General features: G+C 34.7%; 1 protein-coding gene across 2 annotated transcripts in view; it reads left to right on the top strand.

Moving 5' to 3' along the window:
* The window catches only part of LOC145676822 (innexin inx2-like), a 66,164-nt gene that overhangs the window by 6,894 nt on the left and 31,305 nt on the right, over positions 1 to 27,965 (top strand). The window contains exon 1 of one of the 2 annotated variants that reach the window (XM_081747600.1): positions 9,836 to 9,929. The exons of the other annotated variant lie outside the window; for it this stretch is intronic. The gene's annotated coding sequence lies outside the window, so the exon portion shown is untranslated. Of the gene's footprint in view, positions 1 to 9,835; positions 9,930 to 27,965 lie in introns of those variants that run through there. 2 annotated transcript variants of the gene reach the window in all.

Raw genomic sequence — 27,965 nt, 5'->3', positions numbered from 1 at the left:
GCTCTTGTTTGTAGAAGAATACATAGTGATCGCTTTTGGCTGTTGCAATGCTCTGTCCAAGTTGCTTGATAAAAATTCAGCGTAGCATAAGAACAAAAGCTGCTTCTGTTATATGTGGGAAAAAAGAACACGCTTTGTAAGGAGAGTGTAAGGGCACCGAATTCTACTCGTCCCGGCCGTTGAAATCTCTAGCTACGGCTCTGGTCTTCATTAATATTTGAGCTGTCTAAAGCCAGAGTAAACTGCCATTTTTCCTTATAGTTGAGGGAAAGTGGCAGTTACAAAACAGTACTACTTGACGTGAGCTATTGTCATTGAAAAATGCGTTTCACCTGACTATTGTGTTAATGTGTACAATTAGATTCGTGTGGCATAAGGTTCTGTATAAAATACACGAAACTCAAATTAAATTGAGAAATCGGAATATGTAGTTAACGTGCATTAGTTTCAGATAGTGCAAATAAATAATATCATTTAGTGTGGACCTTATTATTATTATTATTATTATTATTATTATTATTATTATTATTATTATTATTATTATTATTATTATTATTATTATTATTATTATTATTATTATTATTATTATTATTTGCTTTCCTGTTTTACGTGGATCTAAAATAACAAAAGCAATTTTCACATATAGTACTTTCTTTCCGCAGCAGATCGTGTCAATTCCCCTTTTTCTATAAGGGCTAATATCCAACAGCACGAAAATGTAGTTAGTTCGTTCTGGCTTTAGACAGCTCAATGAAGACCATTTTTGAAGTTTAAGTTTATAAAGGAAAATGATTTAACTCTTCCTCTCTATGTATGGAAAATATTCTGTAATGATTACCGAAGAAGGATTAGAATTTTGTGAAATATTAGTTTCATTATGTTGAGCCTTACGGAATTATCTCTGTTGATGGTGTTACAGCTCGTGAGGGAAGTCATATTTGTAAAAATTAAAATTGTAGCGCTTGAAGCTAAGGGAATAATGATTATCTCATGTATTATTTGTTGCATACAAGAATTAATACACTAAGAACGTTTTCTTCTTTAAATTTCAACTGAGAAAACTTTAATTTTTACCGGTGTGACTTCCCTCACTAGAAGTCTTTGCATCAGTCAATCCATCTCCAGTAACTTACGAAATACTTATTACGTGGCCTACTTTCAAAATGTTTTTGAGTTTTAACAAACTGTGATTTCTTCGGGGCAATCTACTTCACATTTTTAATTTACGATAAAGTTGTTAGCTCCTTTCGTCGATATTCTGTATTTCTTTAATTACTCTGATTGCAATGTTCTTTTTTTAATTAATTTGTTTTTTCAAAAAGCTCTCTTCAATATTTTCACTATCTGTCCACGTGTTCATTCATCCGGGGCTTAAAATATTTTAACAATTACTTGATGAATCACCATTAATTTTGGCCAGGAATTATACGATCAAGAGTTAGGAATCAAATGTGTTGATGGAGGTGAATCATCCATTGGAATGGTATAAACCAATCGTTTCTGGCTTTAACGTGCATCTTTTTTATAGAGCCAGAACGGCAATAGAAAAAGGGAAGAGATTAGTCCAATCAATTAAGCATCCAAAGAATACACTTCCTGTTCGCAGTGATGAAAATTTTCCGGAAAATTTTCCAGAAAATTTTCGGGAAAATTTTCCGATTCATAAAAGCATATTTCACATATTCCTACATCGTTGTTTAGTCGAGATATGAGGTGGAAAATTTTCTTCTATATTTTTCCGGAAAATTTTCCGTTCTTAACAAATATCAGTGATTAAGAAACAATTCGTCAGTATTCATAAAATTGATTGAATTCATATACAGAAATGCTAAAAAGTGAATGATCCTTTAAAGAATATGAAAATTTTCATGGCTTAGACAATTTTCAGTACTATGTAGGAACAAGTAGAACGATATTTCATGAATCGAAAAATTGTCTGTCCCGTACAGTGATGAAAATTTTCCGATTCATAAAAACATACTCCACATATTCCTACATCATTGTTTAGCCATGATGTGAGGTGGAAAATTTTCTTGTATATTTTCCGGAAAATTTTCCGTTCTTAACAAATATCAATGATCAAGCAACAATTCGTCAGTATTCATAAAATTGATTGAATTCATGTATGGAAACGTTAAAAAGTGAAAGATCGTTTAAAGAATCTGAAATTTTTCATGGCTCAGACAATTTCCAGTACGATGTAGGAACTAGTGGAACAATTTTTCATGAATCAAAAAATTGTCTGTCCTGTACAGTGATGAAAATTTTCCGATTCATAAAAACATACTCCACTTATTCCTACATCATTGTTTAGCCATGATGTGAGGTGGAAAATTTTCTTGTATATTTTCCGGAAAATTTTCCGGTCTTAACAAATATCAATGATCAAGTAACAATTCGTCAGTATTCATAAAATTGATTGAATTCATGTATAGAAATGTTAAAAAGTTAAAGACGGTTTAAAGAATCTGAAAGTCTTCATGGCTTAGACAATTTTCTGTACTATGTAGGAATAAGTGGAACAATTTTTCATGAATCGAAAAATTGTCTGTCCTGTACAGTGATGAAAAGTTTCCGGAAAATTTTCCGATTCGTATAAACATACACCACTTATTCTTATATCCAGCCACGTAGCCAAGGGGTGGGTCCGGGGGGTCCGGACCCCCCCATCAAATCCATAAATGAAAAATATTAAGGAAGGATGAAACAAAAAGAAACGAGAAAAAGATGAATCAGCGTCAAAAATATAAAGCTACAGCAATTATTTGGTTACTCTTTATTATGAGGAGCTTTGTGTGGAGAAAACCGAGGGGGGGGAGTTGAAAATTGGTATTATTGTAACGAGGAATTCCGAATTCCATCTATTTGCATAGATAACATAGACTCTCAGGTAGAACTTAAGAAATGCCCAGAATCACCAATAATATGAGCCTTTTTGAATGTCGCGGCACCTCTAATCCATTTTATAGGATGTCTTTACTCCCGAAAGAGTATCTCGTTGCTGTGGCATTAAAAGAAGATAAGAAAAAAGAAAAAAGAGGACAAGCAGAACCGAGTTCGAATGACCTCGGAAGTCTATATCTTTTTCAATACTTTTTTATTTTCTTTTACTCAAGATTTCTTCATAGTTTTTCATCTTAAAATACTTACTAACATGTCCTCATTTTATTGTGCTAAAAGAACAATATGGGTATATTGTCAGTAAAATAGTTTAGATTGCTCGATCCCCTGGTGTGTAACCATAGTATTTCATGTCACCTCCCCCCTCCCCCGATTACGAAATCCTGACTAAACGAACGAATATATGTTGCCACTAAAATAATTTAGAATGATCGAGCCCCTGGTGTGATAACCACAGTATTTCGACACGGACCCCCCCCCTATTTCGAAATCCTGGCTACGTGCCTGCTACATCGTTGTTTAGCCGTGATGTGAGGTGGAAAATTTTCCGCTATATTTTTCCGGAAAATTTTCCGTTCTTAACAAATATCAGTGATTAAGTAACAATTCGTCAGTATTCATAAAATTGATTAAATTCATATATAGAACTGTTAAAAAGTGAAAGATCGTTTAAAGAATCTGAAAATTTTCATGGCTTAAACAATTTTCAGTACTATGTAGGAACAAGTGGAACAATTTTTCATGAATCGAATGAATAAGTCGAGTATGTTTTTATGAATCGGAAAATATTCATGACTTTTAATAAATCGAAATTTTAAATAATAGAATGGGATATTTGTACTCTACGAACTCAAGGTATGTTCTTTGCACTTTGCATACACACACACATACACACACACACATAGAGAGAGAGAGAGAGAGAGAGAGTAGTTGCATTGAGTTGATTTTGAGTTTAACGTCCCTTTCAACAGCGAGACTATATAAAACGGTACCAACTAATTAACGTGGAATCCGAACTACATGAGCTCCCACTGGGAATCGAAGCCAGATTTTCCATGCCAAAGGCGCGTATGCTAACTGCTTAGCAACGAAGGAGCTCGCAGAGCAAAAGAGAGAGAGAGAAACACTGTAAAATTTTATTTCCCAACTTGAAGTAGAAAATATTCCGGTTCCCGAAAGCTAATTGGAAGATTATAATTTGTTGCTGACTAACTTTCCTCTACTGAAATTTAATTTTGTAGCTCTATGTGCAGTTAAATATAATGGATAATTTTCCACCTAACATCACTATACATAATGTCCAAAATTGTCAGGCCTATGAAAAGTGTTTTCCACTTGTTTCTACATAGTGATGAAAATTTTCCGATCTATGTAAATTCCTCTCACTTGTTTCTACAGAGCAATAAAACTTTCCGATTCACAAAAATGTTGTTTTACCTCTTGCTTCAAAATGATGAAAATTTTCCGAATGATAAAAAGTTCTTCAATTTTTCCATATAAGGCAGAAAATATTTCGATTCATGAAAAATTGTTTAACTTGTTCCTACATAGTACTGAAAATTGTCTGAGCCATGAAAATTTTCAGATTCTTTAAACGATCTTTCACTTTTTAACATTTCTATACATGTATTCAATCATTTTCATGATTCCTGAGGAATTGTTACTTGATTACTGATATTTTTTTAGAACGGAAAATTTTCCGGAAAAATATAGCGGAAAATTTTCCACCTCACATCACTACCTGTTCGTCGTTCATTCCTTGCTCAGACACGTAGCCAGGATTTCGTAATGGGGGGCTCGTGACATGAAATACTGTGGTTATCACACCAGGGGCTTGATCAATCTAAAATACTTTCCTGGCAACATATATTGGTTTGTTAGGTAATAAAATGAGGATATGTCAGTATTTTATAATGAAAAAACTATGAAAGAATGTCGAGTAAAATAATATTAAAAAGTGTTTAAAAATACTTTACAATATCTACGTTCCTTCTTCTGTTCATTCATATATAACAATTTTCCTTTCATTATGACCTCAACTATTATAAAAACTACATATCCACTGTTTTAAAAAGTACACATCCGACTATTATAAAATGTACATATCAAATAATTTCTTGTAAAATAATTTACAACATCTGTGTTCCTTTCTCTGTTGAATCAAATGTTAACAGAACTTTCTTTCCACATAACTTTTTGATTTTATTAGTCCGTCAACTACTATCTGTTCCAAATGACAAGTTAAAGGAGCTGTAGAAAACTGTTTCTGAAATAATATATTTAATAATATGAGGGAAGCGATGACGAAAAATTATGATAACACATAAGAAAGAGAATCCAAACGCTTATTGTAGCTTATTTTTAACGCTGATTCTTCTTTTCCTCGTTTCTTTTTGTCTCATCCTTCCTTATTTTTTTCATTTCTGGTTTCGAAAGGGTACACCCCACAGCAACATTATGCTACTTTTAGATATATACACACAGATTGAGCCGATCACAAAAGAAAAGCTCAAATTTAAAGCTTAGAAAACAGTGTCTACTGTATTTAAGCATTCACAAGTTACTTATGTTTTTCATTCGGGATTAATCATTTAGGAATTTTGTTTATGTGAAAGAAACTATGTTTCGTTTAAACTGTAGAAATCATACGTGTTTCGAAATTTACTGTATTCAATACATTTTAAAATAAAAGAAACTTCTTGTTAATTCTGAATTGACTCAATAGAGTTAATGAGTCACTTTATGTTTTCTTCTTAATTTCTAAAATACGTATAGACTTTTACTTAAGTGCTAAGATTACCGGTATCAAAATTAAGTAGACATTTAATAGATGATTTGAATTTTAACATTTTTTTTGAGTACTCAAGCTCTATGAGAAATAGGACGCAGAAGCAATCGACAGAAATAGGATCCGAACAACATGAGTTCCCATTGGAAAAGAAGCCGAGTCCCTTGTTCTGGATATGTGTACATTAATCCTACGCTCAACGGAAGTCCACGGAGCTCATACTAATATTTTATTTCACGTGGGGAACAATTTGTTATTTAATTGAAGAGTATATTTATCTGTATGATTAATCAAGATTCTTCCTGTATTTCCGAGTATCATACACATATAGTTAAGGATGAGTATTATCTTTTAAATAGGAAATCAGCAGAAATAGCTAATAGTCCTCGAAATATATGAAGAGCAATCGACTCTGCAATGTATCGTTTGAACTAAGGTTGGTCTATTTAAAAAATCGGCACCAATTTAAATAATTTTCCTTATGTCTTGTATCAAAGGTAATTATTTTATATACTGTACTAAGTATACAGTAATATGAAGTTTTCGTTATTAGTTATCGTTAAAATCGCCGTTATCCGTAAAGATCACAACGTATTGACTCCATTAAACAACTCGGTCGTTATAATCGCTCCAGCTATTTACTCCAAAAAACGTAATTCATGAATTCGCTTTTGTTCATGAGTTTTCGTATGATAAACTGACAGACGGACGTACCATCATTACGATCTTATGTTAATACTAAGTTATTAAAAGCTAAGGATGTTTTACAATGAACATCTTTTTGTCTTGAATCATGTAGTTAGTTGAAGCTATGTCATAGATAAATTGAGAACTTTAAGAGACGCATCGGGAGTTGAATAATTAATGCATTATAAGAAAAGGATGTTTCTTTGTTTAATCTTCCAAAGAATAAACTAATTTGAATAATTATTTCATGATTAATAATTATATTTCTTCTAGACAGTTACAGCTTTTCCTATTACACACTTTCTCTCAATGGTGATAGTTTAAAGAATGTTCAGCAACTGATTATCCACTCTATTGGAAGCGAGATAGTGTGGTGGGTAATGTCTATATTAAGAGAGTTCATTTTGAATGAGCCAACTGCACCGAATGCAAACCTCGGTCGTGATTGAAAGCCCATGTTAATAGCAAAAACCTCGATAATAAACACAGAGCTTAAAATGAGACTTCTTTTCACTTGCTGGACATAAAGACAGGTATATGATGGAGAGGCTATTTTAATAAATCAGTCACGTGTACGAATCGGACACAACAGAGAATATCTTTTAATCCTTGGAAACTCATACAAATAACTGATATTGGGTTTCAGTATATACAAATCCGAAAACCTTTCGATTGACGAATTTTATGAAGGAGTGATTTTAATATAGTGGATGTAGACGAAAACGTAAAAGTTTTAGAAACGTTCTTTAGAGGAGTTGTTTTTATTTTATGTTTCATGTTCCCAGTTTGATGAACGAACAATACAATTTTAAAGCATTTGTACAAATTCTCATCTCGAAGACTAAGGTAGAAAAATTATTTTATTTACGTATTTCGTATGGAAACATCAAGAATTCTTTTATTTATTTATTGAACAAATTCCCAGATACAGCATGAACTGCCATGTTACACAGGGAAATGTTAACAAACAGGGAAAAAAACACTCAACAAATAGTGGAAAAGTAATATTATTTCGCCAAAACTCGTTTAATTGTATCAAACACCGTGTAGCTCGAAAAAATGTCCACATCAGTTGTTAAATGAATATATCAGTTTGGTATTCTGTAAAAATGACATCTCTGTTTAACTGTCAACCTAGACTTGATAGGTATTCCAGGTTATGCAAGAAGGGACACGTAAAGTAACTTCAAACTTTAGTGCTTAATAATTATTATCGTAAGAATCGCAATATATCAGTAAAATGTGGATATTATTCAAGTAAATCAGCTTTTATTCAAAACAAAATAGCAATTTTGAAGACAGACACTACAAAGTGCATCATTATACACAGTAGTAGGCTATGTTTATTCACTTGGGTGTTTTATTTGAAACATTTTAGTACATATTTCTTAATTTAAAGAAGAGAAACGCATCGTGGAAGTTAGTTGTGTTATTTAAATTCCATTGCTTCATGAGATGAATCTGTTATCTGCTCCTTCTTGAAATATTTGTATGTTCGTTATCTAAAACTGCATTATGATATTACCAAAACACCTGGTGAATTCGTAACAATAACTCGGAGAATGGACTAGTAGTAATACGTATAAATAATACTGTGCTCTGATTAGCTACAATATTTTGAAACAATTAAAATGGCACGTGATGTGAACTGTCAATCCGTACTCAAACCAATTTAAATAATGTACACTTTTGTAAATTATAGTATGCTTTTATCCTTCACCCTCGATAACCTTACATGCAAAGATGGAAATGATGGGGTCGCGAGGGGACAGCGTTCAATTATTTAAAGTTCAAGAAAGAAGGAAGAAAAATGCCTACATTCACAGTAAAATATGGGCATAGGAAGAACTTTTAGTTTAATCTTTGTTTCGCATCCCTCTTAGAACATATGGTCACCGGTTCTTAACAAAGAAGTTAAGATCACAGGATAGCGTAAATGAGGTGAAGATGGTTTTCAAATACTCTTAAAAATGCTTGATTTCCTTTTATTACAGTATTTTTAACTTCCAACGTAAGCGCACAGTAGTTGATAGTTTTATTCCACGTGTATATTGTGTATGTGTGTGTGCGTGTGTATTTGATACTTTCTTTCTCGGTAACTATTGGCAGGATATGAACCAAATTTAGTGAGAAAGTTGCCTTTCATCTAAAGAATTAAGATCGTTATATTTGGTGGCCAGGCTCGGCCTTGGATAGACTCGTTTCCCTCATGTGATGTGCATTATTCTCAGTAGGTACTGGCCGGACCTGAACCGAAATGGGTTTTAAGCAGCACATCGTCCAAGGAATAAAACTTGCTATAGTAGGCCGAGCTCGGGCAGAGACAACCGCGGCTCGGATAGGCTTAATCCACCTTATATGTGGAACTTTATTTTTTGGTAACTACTAGTCGGATCTGAAAACCAAATTAGTGAAGAAGTAGCCTGTCATCCAAGGAACAAAGCTCAGTGGTGGCTGAGCTCGTTCAGGGACAGACTAATTTTGTCTTGGCTTTTCTGTGGTATTCTTTTCTAGGTAGAACTACAAACCGAATATAAACCAAATTTAATGTGCAAGTAACCCAGTGTTTAAGGAATGAAAATATTTTTATTTTGTGGGCAAGTTCAGTCAAGTAGTTTCGGCTTGACAACAAAGGCTGTGATCCACAGCTTTGCACGCCGGGAGCTTTTGTTGATCCTGTAGCTCAGAGATTTATACTTTTTTTTGTAGGGCCACATTATAAATAAGTGCCAATGTACACCAAAATTCAAAATAAAGCCCACACAATGGATAAAAAGAAGCGACGGGACTTATTTGATCCGCGGGATTCAGTTTGCTGACTCCTGCTGTAGATTTTCATGTTGGGGTTTCATGAATTGAACTTACGTTTTTCTAAATGTATTTATATTAAAGAATATTACAGATATTCTACTGTAGTAATTTGTGATTTTGATTTTTTTTGGTTGTTTGTTCAGCTTCAAACGATATGAATGGCACTTTTGTCGGTCGTCCACGAAAGTTTGCTTGCTCGCCCGTCCTCCTTAGTTTGTCTTCCCGTATCGTAGCCCCATCAGACTCTATTTATGAATGACCGTCCCCTGCATATAAGGAAATAGATTGTGTGATTTTGTAACGGCACAAGTTGCAATTTGTGTTTCACAAAATTCAAAATAGAGATGAAAAAGTTTTTGCATTTACAATATTAGATCTGTGTTAATTTTATAGACTACTGCCTTCGATATTTTTTTTTCATTAATAACTTTAGCTTAAATGATTCGACAGCAATGCTCAACTGACAAACACCAATGTCTTGATCTGAAAAGAGCGGTAAACAGCAGCGAGTAAACAACATGTAAACGACAATCACATAAGCCTCAATGATTCATACTTCTCGTTCGTGTTCGTCCGTTTAACTTTCGCGGGCTTTCTGTTATCCTGACGAGCATAGAGGCTCTAGCGTCGTCTTCGCTTAGTTGAATACGAGCGCCAAGTGGAAGAAGGCGTTCTTGGAGCTAGTGGGCTGAGGACGCGAAGTCATAGTGCGGCCATTTTGATTCGTGGTGCAATAGGAGTGGTAAGTGAAACTATATTTAATTGTTCATATTCAATATATCTTTAGATATTTAGAAATTGTTGGCCGTTTATGAAGTGCTCTATTCATCCCTTTACTTATTTATATGAAAGCTGCTGTAAAAGAGATTAAATAATTTCCAGGATCGGAAAAACAGGAAATCACAGCTTTCTTTGAGCAGCAAAACAGTTAGACTTGTTCAGTCATGAGTAAACCGCCGCTTCTTTGTTAGATACATAATTTATCTCAATAATTTCGGTTCAGTAATTTAGAGAAGTTTTTAATAACAGAGTTTACTTTCTTTTCATTTAAGTAGAAAAAATTGTTCAAATTGTCTCAGTTATTGATAATAGAACAAGTATGTAGTAAAGAAGTATTTACTATCTATGGAGAGTACATGCGACTGATTTCAGATTTATTGAGGCATACTGTAAAGATTCAAGATTCAACAGCGTAAAAGTTAAATTACATTTCTTTCTTTTAAATTTTATTTCCCTGTCAGCAGAAAGGCTAAGTGAAATGCGAATCTACGGTTTAGCATTAGGTCATACTACATGTAGCCCTCCTACAAGGAATATATTCAGTTCTCCCGTCTCACAAACGACAGTTAATACCTCTTACATATCTATACGGTATCTTGGCCGTTCTATATTGAACAGGAAGAATTGATGTTGTTTACTGGAATTTAACGTCTCTTTCGCAGAGGCTATATGAGATGTGGTTCTACATTTTAATCTAGAATTCGAACCACTGTAATGTGTTCAATGATCTCTCGCCATGAATCGAGCCCGGTGCTCGTGCACCATAACTGCTTTACCCCACGGAGGACACAAGGAAAATAGAATTCCTTATTGTTACAAATAACGTGTCAGACATTTTAGCTTTCGCTAGTCATTCAATTTTTCTAAACGAGCAATAGAGTGCTTCGCTTCCTACTTGTGCAATCGAGAGCAAGTTGTCTCTTACAAGGGATATATTACCACGAAATTTACCACATTATCAGGTGTTCCTCAAGGATCCCATTTAGGTCCGCTATTATTTCTTCTTGTAATTAATGATATTTCAACCTATGTTAAAAAGTCTCACTTTCTGTTGTTTGTCGATGATCTCAAATTATATTCTAAAATAAGCACAATAGATGACTGCACACAACTCGAGCAGGATTTACAGGGTGTTGGGCAATGGTGTGCCAAAAACAAACTTTCATTAAATATCACTAAATGCAAGTCTTTATCGTTCTCAAGGAAAGAAAATCCCATCAATCATCTGTATATAATTAATGCCATATCTCTGTATAAACCAAATTCAGTTAAAGATTTAGAAGTAATTTTTGATTCAAAATTGACCTTCTCTCATCACATTGATGCAGTCTCTAACGCTGCATTCAGAAACCTCGGTTTTATCTATAGAATGGGTAAAGAGTTTAGAAACGAGTCAACATTCATTAAACTTTATAATTTGTATGTAAGGTCCCGACTAGAATACGCGTGCGTTATTTGGACAGCGAATGTAAATAAATACTTACAAGCGATAGAAAACATACAATTTAAATTTCTAAAAATGCTTACGTACAAGAAAACAGCTTTCTATCCCAAACTGATTCCCTACGTGGACTTAGTAAGGAGTTTGAATTTCCTAACGTTGACGAATCGACGAAAGATGTTTGATTTACTATTTTTATATAAAGTATTAAATAAAAATTGACTGTCCAGAGCTACTCACGAAAATATATCTGAGCGTTCCAACAGGCAGAACGAAACCAGGGAATACTGGTATATTTTTCTGTAAAAGGGCACGAACAAATATTCTCAGTAAATCTCCGCTGTGGAGAATGTGTGACTCCTACAATGAATTAAGTCATAAAACTGATGTATTAGATATATTCAGTATGTAAGAATATGTATTTAGAAACAAGATTATTACCGAGTACCTGACACTCGAAGTGCATTGATTAATTGTACGGGTAAAAGTATATATGTATATGTATGTATTATACGACACTATAATTAGGCATTAAGCCTGTTGTGTTGTTTTCTAAATAAATAAATTAATTAATTAAACCATTCACCGATCAATATATATTAAGTAAGTTGACCCAAATAAAGCAATATGATCAATTAGTTGAGAAATTATTGATTATTACTTATAATGGAGTCATGAGTGTTTCTATTAATAGACGTTTATTTTCGGTTAACCTAAACCAGCTTTTATTGCTTCGTGTAAAACGGAAATAAATTATTCACAGGAATATTTTAGTAAATAAAGAACACGACGGTCGCTTCTTATATCATATTAGTTTCTTTCGCTATAGACATGATCTCTCTGTTGTCTTACGAAATGAAGGTTTGGCAGCAAATACATTTGGTTGGATTATTAGCATCTCTGTCCCCTCCCACAGGGAGTTGAAAATTGGTACCCGTGAACCAAAAGTTCTCGCTAGTCACTAAGCTAGCGGCAAGGACTGAAAGCAAATAGGAATATGAGTAATGCTGTAATAATGAGGTCACACTTAATTTTGTACTTTTTTCTAATTCTTAAACAACATACATCAATGTGATTATATTTATGGAGCTAATTACAGCATTGTTTCTTCCTAAAGATTTACGCGTATCGTTGTTGTAAAACATTAAAACATCTTCCCTTCTGAAAATGATTTATGTGTCAGTTTCTAGTGGGAAGGTAGATGCGTACAAAGTCTGTAGTCATATGCTGTTTGTTGACTTCTTAGGACCAGACTCGTGCTGAACATGCAATGCCATTAAAAAAAAAAAAAAAAAGTGCGACATTTTCTACCAAGAAATCAGCTGATTATATGGCGTATTTATAATTATCTCGTGAATATCTTATTAATAAGATAAAAGACAAGTTATTTTATTTAGTTAAAACTTAAATGGGAAACGTACAGAATTTCAAGAAAACCTTCTTAGTTTCAAAATTCACTGATTCATTTACGAGTATAACATTTCCAAAGTTCAGTGCCTATAAACCTTAACATTTTGTATAAGTATTGTCCTAGCACATTAGGGTAGATAAGACGAGATTTTGTGCAATGCGGCCGCTAATGGGGGAAAGTATTAATAGTAATTTCTTATACCGTTTCTTACATCTTCAAAAGTATTGGAAATTTGAGAAATGTGACGACCTTTCAAAGAGGAAAAGGAGGAATTGAATTTTTTATTCCTTCTTCAGTTCTCTTGAAACCGCTACATGTATAATCTTGAAATTGTGTATAAATAATCCCCATGTTTTCTAAACTAAGAACAACGCTAATGAAATGTGCCTCCTAATGAGTAAAACAAATTTCAGCATTCTAGTGAAATTAATCTTACATCAAAAAATATTCTGATGGTAGTAAAAATATGTATAGCTACCTATTTTATGTTTTCCACAAACGTTAATCTTCCCGAGCGATAATTAAATGAGCATTCTGCTAGTTTTGAGTAAAACATTATTTCCTGTTACCATATAGTAAATCTTTAATAGCTTCCCTGTAATAGTATAAGAATTACTCTTTATGTTGAGATTGAAATTTCTAAAGGATTTGTGGTGTGTGGAATCCCTGGTCAGATCCCAGCCAATGTAAGTTTGTGGTGGACAATACCGCGTCCATTGGGTTTCTCATGGTTCTCCTTTGTCCTCCAGCATTCTCATTCGACCAATTCTTTCACAATCATTCCGTTTCGCTTATTATCCATCTCCCTTAACCTGAGGAGCATAACAGTAGGTCGTAAAATTAGAAATTGCATTTCATTGGTAAAGGACTCAAAGAAGAAGAAGAACAATTAATTTGATGTGAAATAATTCGAAGTGTTTTGCATAAAATAATCGAATTTAGATATAATATGATATGTGTGTTCGTCATGGGTGTCCGAGGGGTGGGCCCCGAGCCAACCTGCCTCACGAAGATGTACTAAATTTCTTAAGATTTTCTTAATACAAATAGAAAATACAAAATGTTATATAGCAACTAGGGATATGAGCCCCACTCCCCCCTAGAAAATTTTCTTTCGGGCGCCCATGATGCTCGTTGACATTTGAGCTGTCTGAAGTCAAACTGAACTGTTATTCTCTTTTCTCGTACCGTGGGAAAATAGCACTTATAGAAACAGAGACGACTTAACTCGAACTACTGCTATTAGAAAGTGGACTTCACGTGATCATTGCGTCAATTCTACACTTAGTTTCGTGTGGAATAGGGATCAGTGTGAAATACGCGAAACAGAAATGATTTCATGTTTAAACTGAGAATTTGAAAATGTAGTTACTACACTTCTGCTTCAGACAGTGCAAATAATAACAGTACCATTCAGTATAATAATAATAATAATAATAATAATAATAATAATTATTATTATTATTATTATTATTATTATTATTATTATTATTATTATTATTATTATTATTATTATTATTATTATTATTATTATTATTATTTGTTTCCCTCTTTTACGTGGATCTCAAATAACTAAACCAAACCACTTTTACATACCTTACTTTCCTCCTCTTCTTTCTTTTCTTTTTTTCTTTCTTTATTCGGAAGGGAGGGCAGTTCTGTGAAGTTACCACTTTTTCCATAAGGGCTAATTTCTCTTAGTACAGAAATGTATTTAGGTCGTTTTGGCTACGGACGGCTCATTTAAGAATTATTTTTGCGGTTTTCAGTTTAGCAAATAAAAGGGATGACCCTTCCTCTCTATATAGGAAAAATACTCTGAATAATTAGCGAAAAAGGATTTGAATTTCCATCAAATGTTAGTTTTCTTTTGTTGAGGAATAAGAATTATCTCTATTGATTTTGCTGCCATCAGTCCAGAGGCGGCTCGTGAAGGAAGTCATATTTGTAAAAAAAAAATATTCCTTCAAGTTAAGGGAATAATGATTATTTTATGCATTAGTTGTTGTATACAACAATTAATGCACTTAGAAAGATTTTCTTAGTTCCAACCAAGAAAACTTTATTTGTTTTACCGGTGTGCCTTCCCTCACGAGCCGCTCCTGTATCAGTCAAAAACAAAGGAATGAACCCATCTCCGATAACTCACGAAATGCATATTCCATGGTTAACTTTTTAATATGTATTTGTTTTTTAATGAATCATTGGTTTCTTCGAGGCGATGTACCTCATATGAGTATCACAAAGAAGATAATGTTAACTGGTTTTGTCGACATTCTCCATATCTTTAATTTCTCTGACTACGATAGTTTTTAATTAGTTTGGTTTACCACAAACTCCCTTCAATATTTACACTGTCTGTCTATGAATTCGTTCGTCCGGGTCAAAAATTACCTCAACAACTATTTAATGGATCACCATCAACACTGACCAGAACGTAGAGGATAAAATGTAAGAAATTCAATGTGCTGATGGAGATAACCCATCTATCAGAAGTGGTTGAAATCATTTGAGATCTTGCTTTAACGTTCACCATTATAGAGAAAAAGCTGCGATAGGTAGAGAGAAGGAATACTTCCAATTGATTAAGTGGCCTAAAAATATATTTCATGTTCATCCTCCATTTTCCACTAAAGCCGGAAGTGATAGAAATCCACAAATAATTTCTCTTTCAACATTCATCTACGTAGGACAAACATAATTATAAAGGTACAACGTTCTAAGAATAGATGCCATCTTTTCTTTTATTCTTCTATTTAAACTAGAAATGGCAGAAATAAACTACTTTTTTGTTTTTACTTTGCTTGTTGTAGAGAGCAACGGTAATAGATAGCGAAAAACGTTTTTAAAAATTAATTTACTGTCTTTGGTATCAATATTAATTAGGAAAATACCTAACCATAAAAGCCACACTTCTTTTCGTGGTGTAAACGTGACACTGCTACTTCTTTGAGCCATCATTCCCGGACAGTTGTCATCAATCTCTTTTGGTCGATGGTATGTAAGCGAAGGACGTTGATATTTTTACTGGTTATTTGTTATTAATGATTAATACTTTATGCTATTACTATCAAGAAGACTTGTTTATACAATAAAAAAAACTATTTCGAGTCTTATCAGGCTCTGGTTGATGTCAGATAAGTGTAAAATACAACTCCCTCATGGCTAAATTTCTAGCGTGCACACCTTTGTCGTGGGAGACTGGGGTTCGATTCTTGGTGGGAGCTCATGTGGTTTGGATCTCACTTTAAGCTGTAAATCCACGTCTTATGTAGCCTTGCTGCTGAAATTGACGCTAAACTCAAATCAGATCAAAAGTAAGTGTAAAATAATAGTTTCATTTCTAAACGCCCAACATTATTGCTAACTCTTGAGTCGTGTAAGTTGGCGGTGTTAAAAGTTTCACACGAGTTACACTTTTCCATAAAGTTTAGATACGCATTTGGCTTCAAGCAAAACCAAACAGAAATGTGTAGCACGCATTAGTACTTCAATGATATTAGATAAATTCATAACCTGTAATATTAATTATTTTCTGACGTACCTGAACATAGGAGTAACAAAAAGATGCAATCAAATTTGAAAGACCTTTTCAAGAAAATTTCTCCCTAATTTTGGGAACACATGTATATGATATCACTCGAAGGCTTACTTCATTCGAAAAGAATAACTCACGAACAATAAATGTAAAATAGTTGGGGTACGAGAACGAGCTTCGTAAGCGATTTCACTTTCGAAGATTTTTGATTTTTTTTAAATATCACAATATGGTTTGAAAATATATAGCCTAGAGGATTTAGTATTTTGCAAGTGTTTATTATGCAGGTATCTAAATCTCGGGCCTTGAAGAGAGGGTCAAAAAATAGAAACATCTATCCGAGAAAATGACCCTAAAAAGAATGTTTCATTGTAAATGCAATGACTTACAAACCAAGAATCTCAGGAGACCTGGTTCGATTCCCGGTGGGAGCACATGTAGTATAGATTCCATATGTAACAAACCTGTCATTGATGGTGGCGCGGTGGCTCAGTGGTAGAGCGTTTACCTCTGGTGCTTGGGGTCCCGGGTTCGATCCCAGCCCCCGCCAAGTGAACTTTGTGGTGGACAAACACCGTGATCATGGGTTTTTTCGGGGTTCTCCTGTTTCCTCCCACTTTCTTCATACCACCATTTCACTCATCTCTCATTATCACCGTCTCCTTTATCCTAACCCGCATAACCGTGGGACGTAAAACTTAAAAGATTTCATTTCATTTCAAAGCCGTCCTTGAATGATTGGATTTTAAAGGTCATCATCAGGACGATTTAAATTTCGATTTTTAGTGATCATTTATCCTCCTAGTACTATACAGGGTGTATAAAAGTATGGGGCCATAGGGCAACTTCTTTGTAATTAAAGTTACGAAAAAATGAAAAGAGAGAGACGTTGTTGGAAGTAGTTGGTTTCCAATCTAAAATAATGGATTTTTCAATCGTACCAGTCATCTGGGCTCTATCCTAGTAAGGAGTTGAGTTGAGTTGATTTTAGTTTAGCATCCCTTTCAGCAGCGAGGCTATATGTGACGTGGACCTAGTGATTAACGTGAAATCCGAACCACATGAGCTCCCGCCGGGAATCGAACCCGTGGCTCCCACGTCAAATACTAGTAAGGAGTGTTATGTTAAATGAAGAAACAACATTGGCAGTTCAGTAGACTTTTTCACTGGGCCCTCACCATATCAACAATATATCACTCTTGGGAAACGGATTTTAGATGTTGTGAGTTCCCTAACATTATAATGCTCACGTTCAAGATTTCATTTTTGTGTGCTCTTAGATTCAGTTTAAATAACCTGGTGAACTGGAAACGTTTCTACTTCATTTAACATAGAGCGCTGTATCAGTACGAAGGCCAAACTTATCCTACCCTGTGACGCAAATACGCTAGTTGACATCCGGGGCAAGAACTCGAATTAGCGCCCCCTGACCAACCAAACCAAAAAGCTCACCCAAATAGCTCACCGGCGCTTCCAATCCGGCTCCCGAGGTACAAGCACCGTTTGACCCCCTAATTACGTCACTGATCCTGCCTTATCTTCAGCCTATAGTGCAAGGGCAATATTTTTGCAAAATTTCAAGGTTCTACGTCTAGTAGTTTCGGAGATGTAATGTTGTGTGAATCAGTGAGTGAGTGAATGTGTGTGAGTGTGGGTGTGTATGTATGTGTGTTACAATACAATAATATTACTACTATATTACAATACAACTTCGATCATCCTATATAATATATATGATCTACTAACATTTTATAATTATTATCATCATCATGGTCCTTGTAAACAGTCTAGTTGAAACATTAGTTATACAGGGTGTTTCAAAACAACACCGACAACGTTTGTGATGCCTGATGCCTGACACCAAGATAAGACAAAGAGTATAGACCAACTTGGGTGCACAAGTGCTTCCTTTCGGAGTTATAGGCTGCCGAAGACAGGGAAAAATGAACTTTAAAGTTCCACAACTATGGAACTTACCGTAGCCGGTTCAACACTTCACTTAGGAACTAATATGTGCACTATCCAAAAATACATGTTTCACAATCGTGATGTACTCACTCAACAATTTTTATAGAGGGGATTTGGGTAAGGGCATATAACTTGAAGTACTCAATAACTACCTCTATAAACATTGTTGCGGAAGTACCACAGGATTCTTAAACTTGGGTTTTTGGATAGGACACATACTAGTTCCTTAGTGAAGTCCTTCCCCGACTATGGCATGTCTCATAGTTTTAGAGCTACGGACTTTTAAAGTTCATTTTTTTTTCATGTTTTCGGCAGCCTATAACTCCGAAAGGAAGCATTTATGCGTCCAGGTTGCACTATTTGTCTTATCTTGGTGTCAGGAATTACCTCCCGAATGTTGCCGGTGTTATTTCGAAACACCCTGTATATCATCTGTATGGATACGTTTATTGTAGCGCGTATTACGAGCAGAATTTGTACAGGAATTTTAGTGAATGATTAGCCAATTGCAGTATAGTTCGTACCTCTCGGCGATGTTGAACAGATAGTAGAACATTTCTGTAAATGCAAGGCTTGTAAGCGGGATAAGAAGTGAAAAAAATATAAGCCATCTTTCTTACAACCCTTGAAGGAGGCTTGTCCAACCAATTCAAATTCAAGACAATTAAAAGTAGTCTATTCAGTTAAGAAGTTAATAATAACCTCCGTTATAATTCACTTGACTTCCTATAGATTTCCTTTGAAATCTGAAATCTTTCAGCTTTACGTCCCATGATTTGGTTTGTCTTGAGTTTAATCTCCATTTCAGCAGTGAAGCTATATGAGACTTGGACCTACAGATCAATGTGGGATCCGAAACCCATGAGCTCCCACCGAGAATAGAACCGGATGACAATGTGACTTGCCTACCTTACAGGCTCAATGGTTCACTGTATGCATAGGTACTAGTTCCCCTGGAGTCAAAAATCAAAAAGACAGCTTCGTACGCGATTAGATCCAATGAAGATATATCTGTATATACAATTTGGTGGCGTAAGTTGACACTTTTCTATGCTAAACTCTGATGAGTTTAGCACGTTATTTTATTGTATGAATATCGATAATTAAGTATAGGATGAAAGTTATAAACTCAAACATGCCTGTGTACATTGACTGCCGAACATTCTTCATAAGCCAGCTGTTTTATGCTCGATGACGATTAAATCATAAATTTGAAAGTATATCAAACCTCTATTTACATTTGAACCCCAGTTTTTGGAAACAATTTAGTTTCCGGGGTGGGGTATAATTACCAACGAAGCATCTAAATCTATATATCAATCGATTAAGAATGGCAAAACGAATTGATCAATACCGACTTTAACTACTTTCTGTCAATCATTTCCGGGTTTTAGAATCTAATTTATTTTCCGGGGTGGGGTATAATCACCAACGAAACATATACACCTTATATATCAATCGATTCAGCATGACAAAACGAATCGATCCATACCGATTTTTACCACTCCTGGTTAACAGGCCCGTAGCCAGCCCAAAAATATAGGCGGGGCCGGTAGAAGTTAGGCCCATACTATAGTTCATCACCATATTATAGTTTATTTGCAAGTCTACCGTGAAAATTGTTGGGGGACCAGTAAAAATTTATGATGGCCCTGCCCCCTAACTCCCCATGGATTTGGGCCTGCCAGTTAACCGCTTCCGGTTTACTGAGTAATTTATTTTCCGGGGGTGGGGTATAATCACCAACGAAACATATAAATCTATATATCAATCGATTCAGCATGACAAAACGAATCGATCGATCCCCAACTTAACTACTTCCGGTTTACTGAGCCTAATTTAGTTTTCGCGGGTGGGGTTATAATCACCAACGAAACATATACATCCCATATATCAATCGATTCAACATGACAAAACAAATCGATCGATGCCGATTTTAATTACTTCCAGTTTACTGAGCTTAATTTAGTTTCTGGGGGTGGGGTATAATCATTAACGAAACATATACACTCTATATATCAATCGATTCAGCGTGATAGAACGAATCGATCGATACCGATTTTAACTACTTTCGGTTAACCACTTTCGGTTTACTGAATCTAATTTATTTTCCGGGTGGGGAATAATGACAAACGAAATATACATAAATATATCAATCGATTCAGCATGACAAAAGCAATCGATTGATACCGATTTTAGCTACTTCCGTTTTATTGATCTTAATTTAGTTTCCGGGGTGGGGTATAATCACCAATGAAACATATACAATCTATATAACAATCGATTCAGCTTGAGAAATCGAATCGGTCGATACCGATTTTAACTACTTCCGGTTTACTGAGCCTAATTTAGTTTGCGGCATTGCGTGTAATCACCAACGAAACATATACAATCTATATATCAATCGATTCAGCATTACAAAACGAATCGATCGATACCGATTTTAACTACTTCCGGTTTACTGATTCTAATTTATTTTTTAGCGGTGGGGTATAATCACCAGGAAACATATACAATCTATATATGTGCCAAGCATGTACTAAGCATGTGCTAAGCATGTACTTCAATTACTTAGCTTTAAGTACTTGTTACGTCTAATTGATATTTACTACTATAGCATTTATATACCTGGCTCAGATTTGCACTCTAACAGTCATTTGTTTTTATGTCGTCACTTGGGACAAATAGTCTCTCTGTCATGTTCTATGTACGTCCTTTAAGGAGAAGAGATGGCGCTGTGAAAGATAGTGTTGGGGAGGTTTGCTCTCACTATTTTTCTTAAAATTTTACTGTTTACAATTTTTACTTTTAACAATTTAAATGTTTGTTACAATTTTCATACACTGTATTACATTTTCCACGACGACATGCGCCGCTTCTCCCTTTTACTTTTAGTGACAGTGTGATAAAAAAAATCTTAAAACAGGAAATTTCGGCCATCTTAGCACGTGCTATTTTCGTACATATATTTATTTAAGACAATTTTAGAGACATAGCCTACCAGGCTGTTAGAGCTGCGGCTTATAAATATAATAATACCTCGCAAGAGGTTCAAGATAAGACAAGACATGATACGTCCTTTAGGTTCATACTGTTTCAGATAATAATAACCTAACAGCACAAGATGTGCTAGGCGTGCGCCGTTTAGGTGTTCTAAATTCATCTCCTACGTTTGATGCATTTGTTACTTCTTTTTCTACAATGTAAATAGGCACTCGTCACTTTGTTATAAAATTATATGTCGAGTAAAGTAAAGCGATTTTAAAGTATTTTTATCTGATACCAAACGGTTATCATCGAATATACGGTGTTAAAGGAGTACTCTGATGGCCAAATTCAAAAGACATCATCAATTTATCCCTCTACAAGCAACTTCCACTTCATCTCCTTCGTGGCCAAGTTGGAGGAGCACGAGGCTAGTAATCCAAAGGTTGGTGGTTCGTGCCTACCCTGGGGTACATTTTTTTCTTGTTTAAAGTGTTTTTAGACTTAACTTAATGTAAACACATTAAGGATATAGGCGATTTAACATATTTTTGGGGAGTAATTTCGTGGTTCATTGTCTCTTACGGCATTAGGAACATAGACTATTTAGAATATACTAGGCACGTTCCACAGGTACATGTCAGGCATATGCCTAGGGGCGGACATAGAATGTAACTATTACTTGTCATCCATGTGATTTCTCCCTCAGAGGTACATAAGGCACATACTAGACACATTCCCATGTAACTGAGATAATATGATAGGCATACATGCTATATAATTGTGCTATTAGGGGTTTGATATGTCAGCCATGCACATATGAAGAAAACTGCTTTAGAATAAGCTATAAGTTGTTTCGTTCTGTATGTAGACTAACAAATGGCAAAATTTGACGACCATGTGTCGCCAATCTATAAGCAATATTGAGACGTATTGGATACAGTGCATAGAATAAAATTTTCTTTTCCAACAAGATGTGAATCATGCTTCTATGGCAATACAGAGAAGTTTTATTTCTTCGTTCAGCTAAATAAATATGTTTTGTTCCTGATTATGCAACACTTCCGGTAAATAAATAAGTAAAAATCTGTAAACGGGAAGTAATTAAAATCAATATCCATCGATTTGAATTGCCAAGTTCAATCGAAGTTTTACGTCCCACGGTTATGCCGGTTAGGCTATAGGAGAAGATTGTATATGTTTCGTTCCTATTTATACTTCACCCTCGGAAACTAAATAAGACTCAATAAACCGCAAGTAGTTAAAATCTGTATCGATCAATTTATTTTGTCATGCTGAATCAGTTGATATATGTATTGTATATGTTTCGTTTGTGATTATACTCCACTTCCGTAAAGTAAATTAGGCTCAGTAAACCGGAAGTGGTTAACCGGAAGTAGTTAAATTCGGTACCGATCGATTCGTGTTAACAAGCTTAATCTATTGATGTATAGATTGTATATGTTTCTTTGCTCATTATACCCAACCCTCCGAAACTAAATTAGGCTCAGTAAACCGGAAGTAGTTAAATTTGGTATCGATCGATTCGTTTTGTAATGCTGAATCGATTGATATATAGATTTATATGTTTCGTTGGTGATTATACCCCACCACCGGAAACTAAATTATTCTCAAACTTGTTTCACCTAAACTATAGTTAGGAGTTGCATGTCCTCTATAACGGATATTTGTAAAATATTTAGAACTATTTTATTGACAGTTGAAGATGAAACCTATTATTGGGACACTAATTGCATATCAGTTCCGTGCCGTGAAAAATCAGCGCCTGGGGCGAGACTATACAACGACGTCTTCGTACATGAGAGGGTGGTCGACAGACAGCCACGAAGCGCCACCATGCCTGGCGAGAAGTTTAAGAAAATTTCGAAAAATAAACTCTTTTCTTCTTTTATTTTGAGCATTTTTATTTCTTTTTTCCTTCCATTTTATATATGTGCACATGCATTTTCCTAACATGAGTAACATTATAGAACCACTTCCTAAAGCAGGAAGAGGATTTAAGTAATATTAGTAATGTTGCAAGTAATTTTTCTCTCTCTTTTTTCTTTCCTTCCTTTCGTTTCTTTTTTCCTCCCGAATTTTGCGACCCGGTGCCAGGGGCCGTCACCCCTTTCGCTCCCCCACGGCATGGCACTGTGGCATATTAAACCACTTTCTCGATCTTTCTGACAATATTTCTTCTGTAACGAATCAATATTGAAACCGGAAGTATGATGTGAGAACTTTACGAGCCACCAACATTCCTGAGGGTTGATAATCACTTCCATAGAAACTTCTGCTGCCAGTAACATACGTACTACAAGGAAGTAATAAAAAAAATAATGAAATGTTTATCAAATATATTATATAATGCTTGTCGAAACGACGTGACGTCAATACATTCCATTGGAGAAGTTACTGCAAATACACAATAGTGACTCAACAGGAAGCAACACCCTTAATTGTTCAGGACATCTGATACAGGAAATTCTATTCACTAACAATCAATATTAAATGATATATAATATACGGTTTCCTATTTGCGCAGCCATAATTATATTGATTTATATTGTTTTTAAATTTTATTTGTCTTTTACCACAAATAGTGTTTTTAAAATATATACAAGAAATTCCAATTAAACATAAAATTTAACATTAGTTTTAAGTAGAAAGTTATAGCATTATTTGATTGTTACTCACTGAAATATAAAATTATAACAATGTGGCAAAATCTTTTTCTTTAATTTTTACAATTTTATAATTTTATAAATGAAATTATAATTATTATTTACAAGTTACTAAAACAGGTGAAATAAAAGGAATACTCTTATTACAGAAGAAACGCCTCAACCAGCTCCTTTCCAGGTTTTAAAGTGCCAAGGACCGATGACTCATTGCAACTTTGAATACAAATAGCTATGCGTTATATCTAGAAAGATGTAAAACGAACTTCGCCTAAAACGCAAGGAAGGCGTCTTCCTATCTCCGAATAAATTCAAGATTTCATCCCGTTCCCCAAGTACCACTAGTCTTGATTGCAATTGGAGTTTAAAAGAATGTTCTAGAGGGTTGTTATATTTTCTTTGCTTTTAAGCCTCTCTGCGATTAGTAACACTCCAATGCTTATTATAGACAGAGGGAGATTTAAATGAGCGTATGTATCAGCGTACGTAAAGTACCATAATAAGCATTTACTTCTCATGCATGGAATCAATGTCGTACCATCGGGTTAATTTCCATCTGAACGATGGGAGCCAGAAGATTTCCATATTTAAGGAATTTCATCAATGTTAAGGTCTCGTAGTATTATATCATTGACGGAGTGTTGGGCATATCTACCAGTTCTCTTTATACATGATAGGTCATACAAGGCACTGGTAATCTGATCCTCATAGGCTGAGCAGCGATGAGGCTCGGAAACAGCTAAACCTAAATGTATGGCAATAGTAATTCAAAAGCTTTCATTTGACAAATGAAGAGTAAAGACAAGGAAGCTATCGCAATCAACCACGCACCCCTTTTGGGGAATGAGACAGCATGGCTTTATCCTCCGGAACAACAACAAATTGAAACAGATGATCATGAAACTGAGATGCAGTTTTTGTATACGAAAATAAGTTATAACACCTTTTGTTAATTTCTGGGAGGTTTGTGTCTGTTCAATTTTTCCATGCATTAGAGCCTTCCTCAAATGCGCCATCTAGGTGCAAACAAGAACCCTGTGGAAGGAGATCCTCCATTAAACAAAAAGATGTGTGGTCAGACACTAAGTATCCAGAAATTGTCTTATTCATAGCTCGTCGAATACCAAGACCACATAAACCAACAAGTAAACATACTTGCACTAGTGATGCAAGGCCAGTTTTCAGGATAATATATTTTACCATCAATGAAATCTCTTGCCAATATAAAAAGCATTGTAAAATCAAAATAGATTAATCGAGGAATTAAATTTGAACCACTTCCGGTTCTGTTAGAATAATCTGCTGGTCACATTATGTTGTATTGAGACGCCAAATCCTTTGAAAGTGTTAAACGTTTTTACTGTAATTATTAAAAGTAATTTCCACTAAATTATTTCATTTATCAGCAGAGCAATAGATATATTCAAATTCACTAATTTCCATATATTTCAACCCTTTTACCTCCTTCAAATACTTTTATTCATTAAAACTCGTAATACACAATGTCGTAATCTTCCAATAAGCTTAATACCATTAACTTCTTCTGCATATTTACACATAACTCTCTTGATATTTTCCTTAATCCATGTCCTATATTCCAATCTCAAATACACTTCTTTTTCTTTTTAGTAAGTATATTACAAATATAAAACATTTCTCGTCCCAACTAATATTCTGAAACCTAACATTTCTCCAGGGTGTCAATGAAAAAAAAAGTTTGAACTGTACACTGTAATATTCTACCCAATCTTTTTGTTTTTAATTTCTCTCCTTCTTTTTCTTACATGCAGAGCTATTGCACTGCTGATAATGAAATAATTTAATGGAAATTACCTTTAACAATTACAGTAAGAATGTTTAACAATTGGCGCAGTCGGTAGGATAAAGAACATTACGCTTTTAAATAGTAAAAATGGCTTCATTTAGCAACTTCGAACATTTTGACGTGGAAACAGGAAGAATTCAAATTTACATTGAGAGATTCGAACAGGTGGCGTTATATGCAGCTTTACCGGAGGATCGGAAAGTAGCGACAGTTTTGGCTGTCATAGGGGATCCAGCTTATGAAGAGTTGAGAAATTTGTACAGACCAAGTACACCAGCACAAAAATCGTATGAAGAATTAAAACAGCTTATTTTAACGCATTATGGAGTTAAAAGTAACGAAATAGCTGAGAAGATCAAGTTCCATCAGTTGTCACAACTGGAACATCAAACAGTTTCCCAATTTGCATTGGTGTTGAAAAATCAAGCTGCTTACTGCAACTTTGATCAATGTTATACCATTCTTTACGGGATCAGTTTGTATTCGGCATGAAAAATAATGTAGCTCGTAGGCAGATACTGACGTCTAGTTCCCTTGATTTTCAACAAGTAGTTGATATTGCTAAGGCGGTTGAAAACACAGAAGAGCATATGACTATTTTCAGCAGTGTTTCTGAGCGAAATCAACTTCCAATTAACATGATGCAACATAATAGAATGAGAGAAAGGAAAGAAATCCAAGATGTCTCAGCATATCATACTAGTACAAATAACTCACCACGATTATGGTATTCTACAGATTCTAGTAACTCGCAACGAAATAAAAAGAAGAAATTAGGTTATTCGGTATCATTAGAATCTTCAGATAGCAGGGATGGAAGGGTTATTAAATGCCGGAATTGTCGATGTTCGCATGTAAAAGATAATTGTCCGGCTTTAGGTAAGAGGTGTTACAAATGCACAGGATTGCATCACTTTTCTAGTGCCTGTATAGTTCAAAAATGACATACAGAGAGTAACGAATTACAAATAGATGACCAAATTACGGAAAAGGAGCAAAACTTTAGTCACAATATAAAACAAGTATAAGACAAGACTTCACTATTGGACCAGACAAAAGTACAAGATTTGTATACAGTACTAACTATGGACACCCTGCATTACCAATCTTCAAATGAAATTGTAGACGAATGCACAAATATACCTCAGCCTGAGTTAAAACAAGAAAAATGAATCTAAGGTAAATCGAGAAAAGAAAAACAAGAAAAGAATTCAGTGAATACGAAAGATTATAAATTATTGTCCGATTCTGAAGAAGAGGTGCTATTTTACAATTATAGTAGACAACCTAATTCACCCATGGAGATGGAACATGATCGTTACAAAGGCAAATATAGAAAAAGCAATACATACGAAGAGAACTATAGTCGAAGAAAGACACTTACAAATGTTAAAATTCTCGATACTGAAGAATATATTTTGGGATTAGAAAAAGAAGTAATTCAGTTTTTCGTACAAGATCTAAGAAAGTGGCATGAAAAGGTACTTCAGTTCTTCCATACACGTATGCTTAGTATAATTTGGAAGTTTAAAAAGGTATCCATATTCTCTGCTTTAACTGTGGGACCAAAAATTGTTGACCCAGGATATTTTCTAATCAAGTAATCTTTTCTTCTTTCTTGTTGATATTTCAAGGTCGGCCCATGTTCAAACTCTCATGACCTGCGCGGCATTAAATTTCACGGATAATTTAACTTGAGGCTTCCAAGAATGTATTGAACGAATCTAAAAAGACCATTACTGAATTCTCTATGTCTGTGTGTCTGTCTGTCTATCTGTCTGTTATTTGCGATTTTGTTTTAATTTTGAGCCCTCCATTCGACCGAGCATCAAAAACTATCTGAGAAAGTAATGGAACTTGGAACTTTTCGCGTCACTCTTACCGTTGCTGAGATATTGGCCAAAAATCGCCCGATTTCCGGAGATTTAAGGAGCCATATCTCGAGATGTTATAAAGTTATAAAGAGATGATATTGGTGTCGATAAATACCTAAGGATGATAGTACATATTTTGGCACCAATTAGTAACCGGTGGCCACTGTCTGACTGGCCACTGGTTTGGCCAGTGGCCACAAGTTAATATCAGTACCAAAATGTTTACCATCCTCTTAGGTATTGATTAACACCGATATCATGACTTATCGTTC

The sequence above is a fragment of the Thermobia domestica genome, unplaced genomic scaffold (genome assembly GCF_964235325.1).
Source record: "Thermobia domestica unplaced genomic scaffold, izTheDome1.hap1.1 HAP1_SCAFFOLD_392, whole genome shotgun sequence".
Classification (NCBI taxonomy): domain Eukaryota; kingdom Metazoa; phylum Arthropoda; class Insecta; order Zygentoma; family Lepismatidae; genus Thermobia; species Thermobia domestica.
Note: the sequence above shows the minus strand (reverse complement) of the source record. Positions and strands in the feature narration are given on the sequence as shown.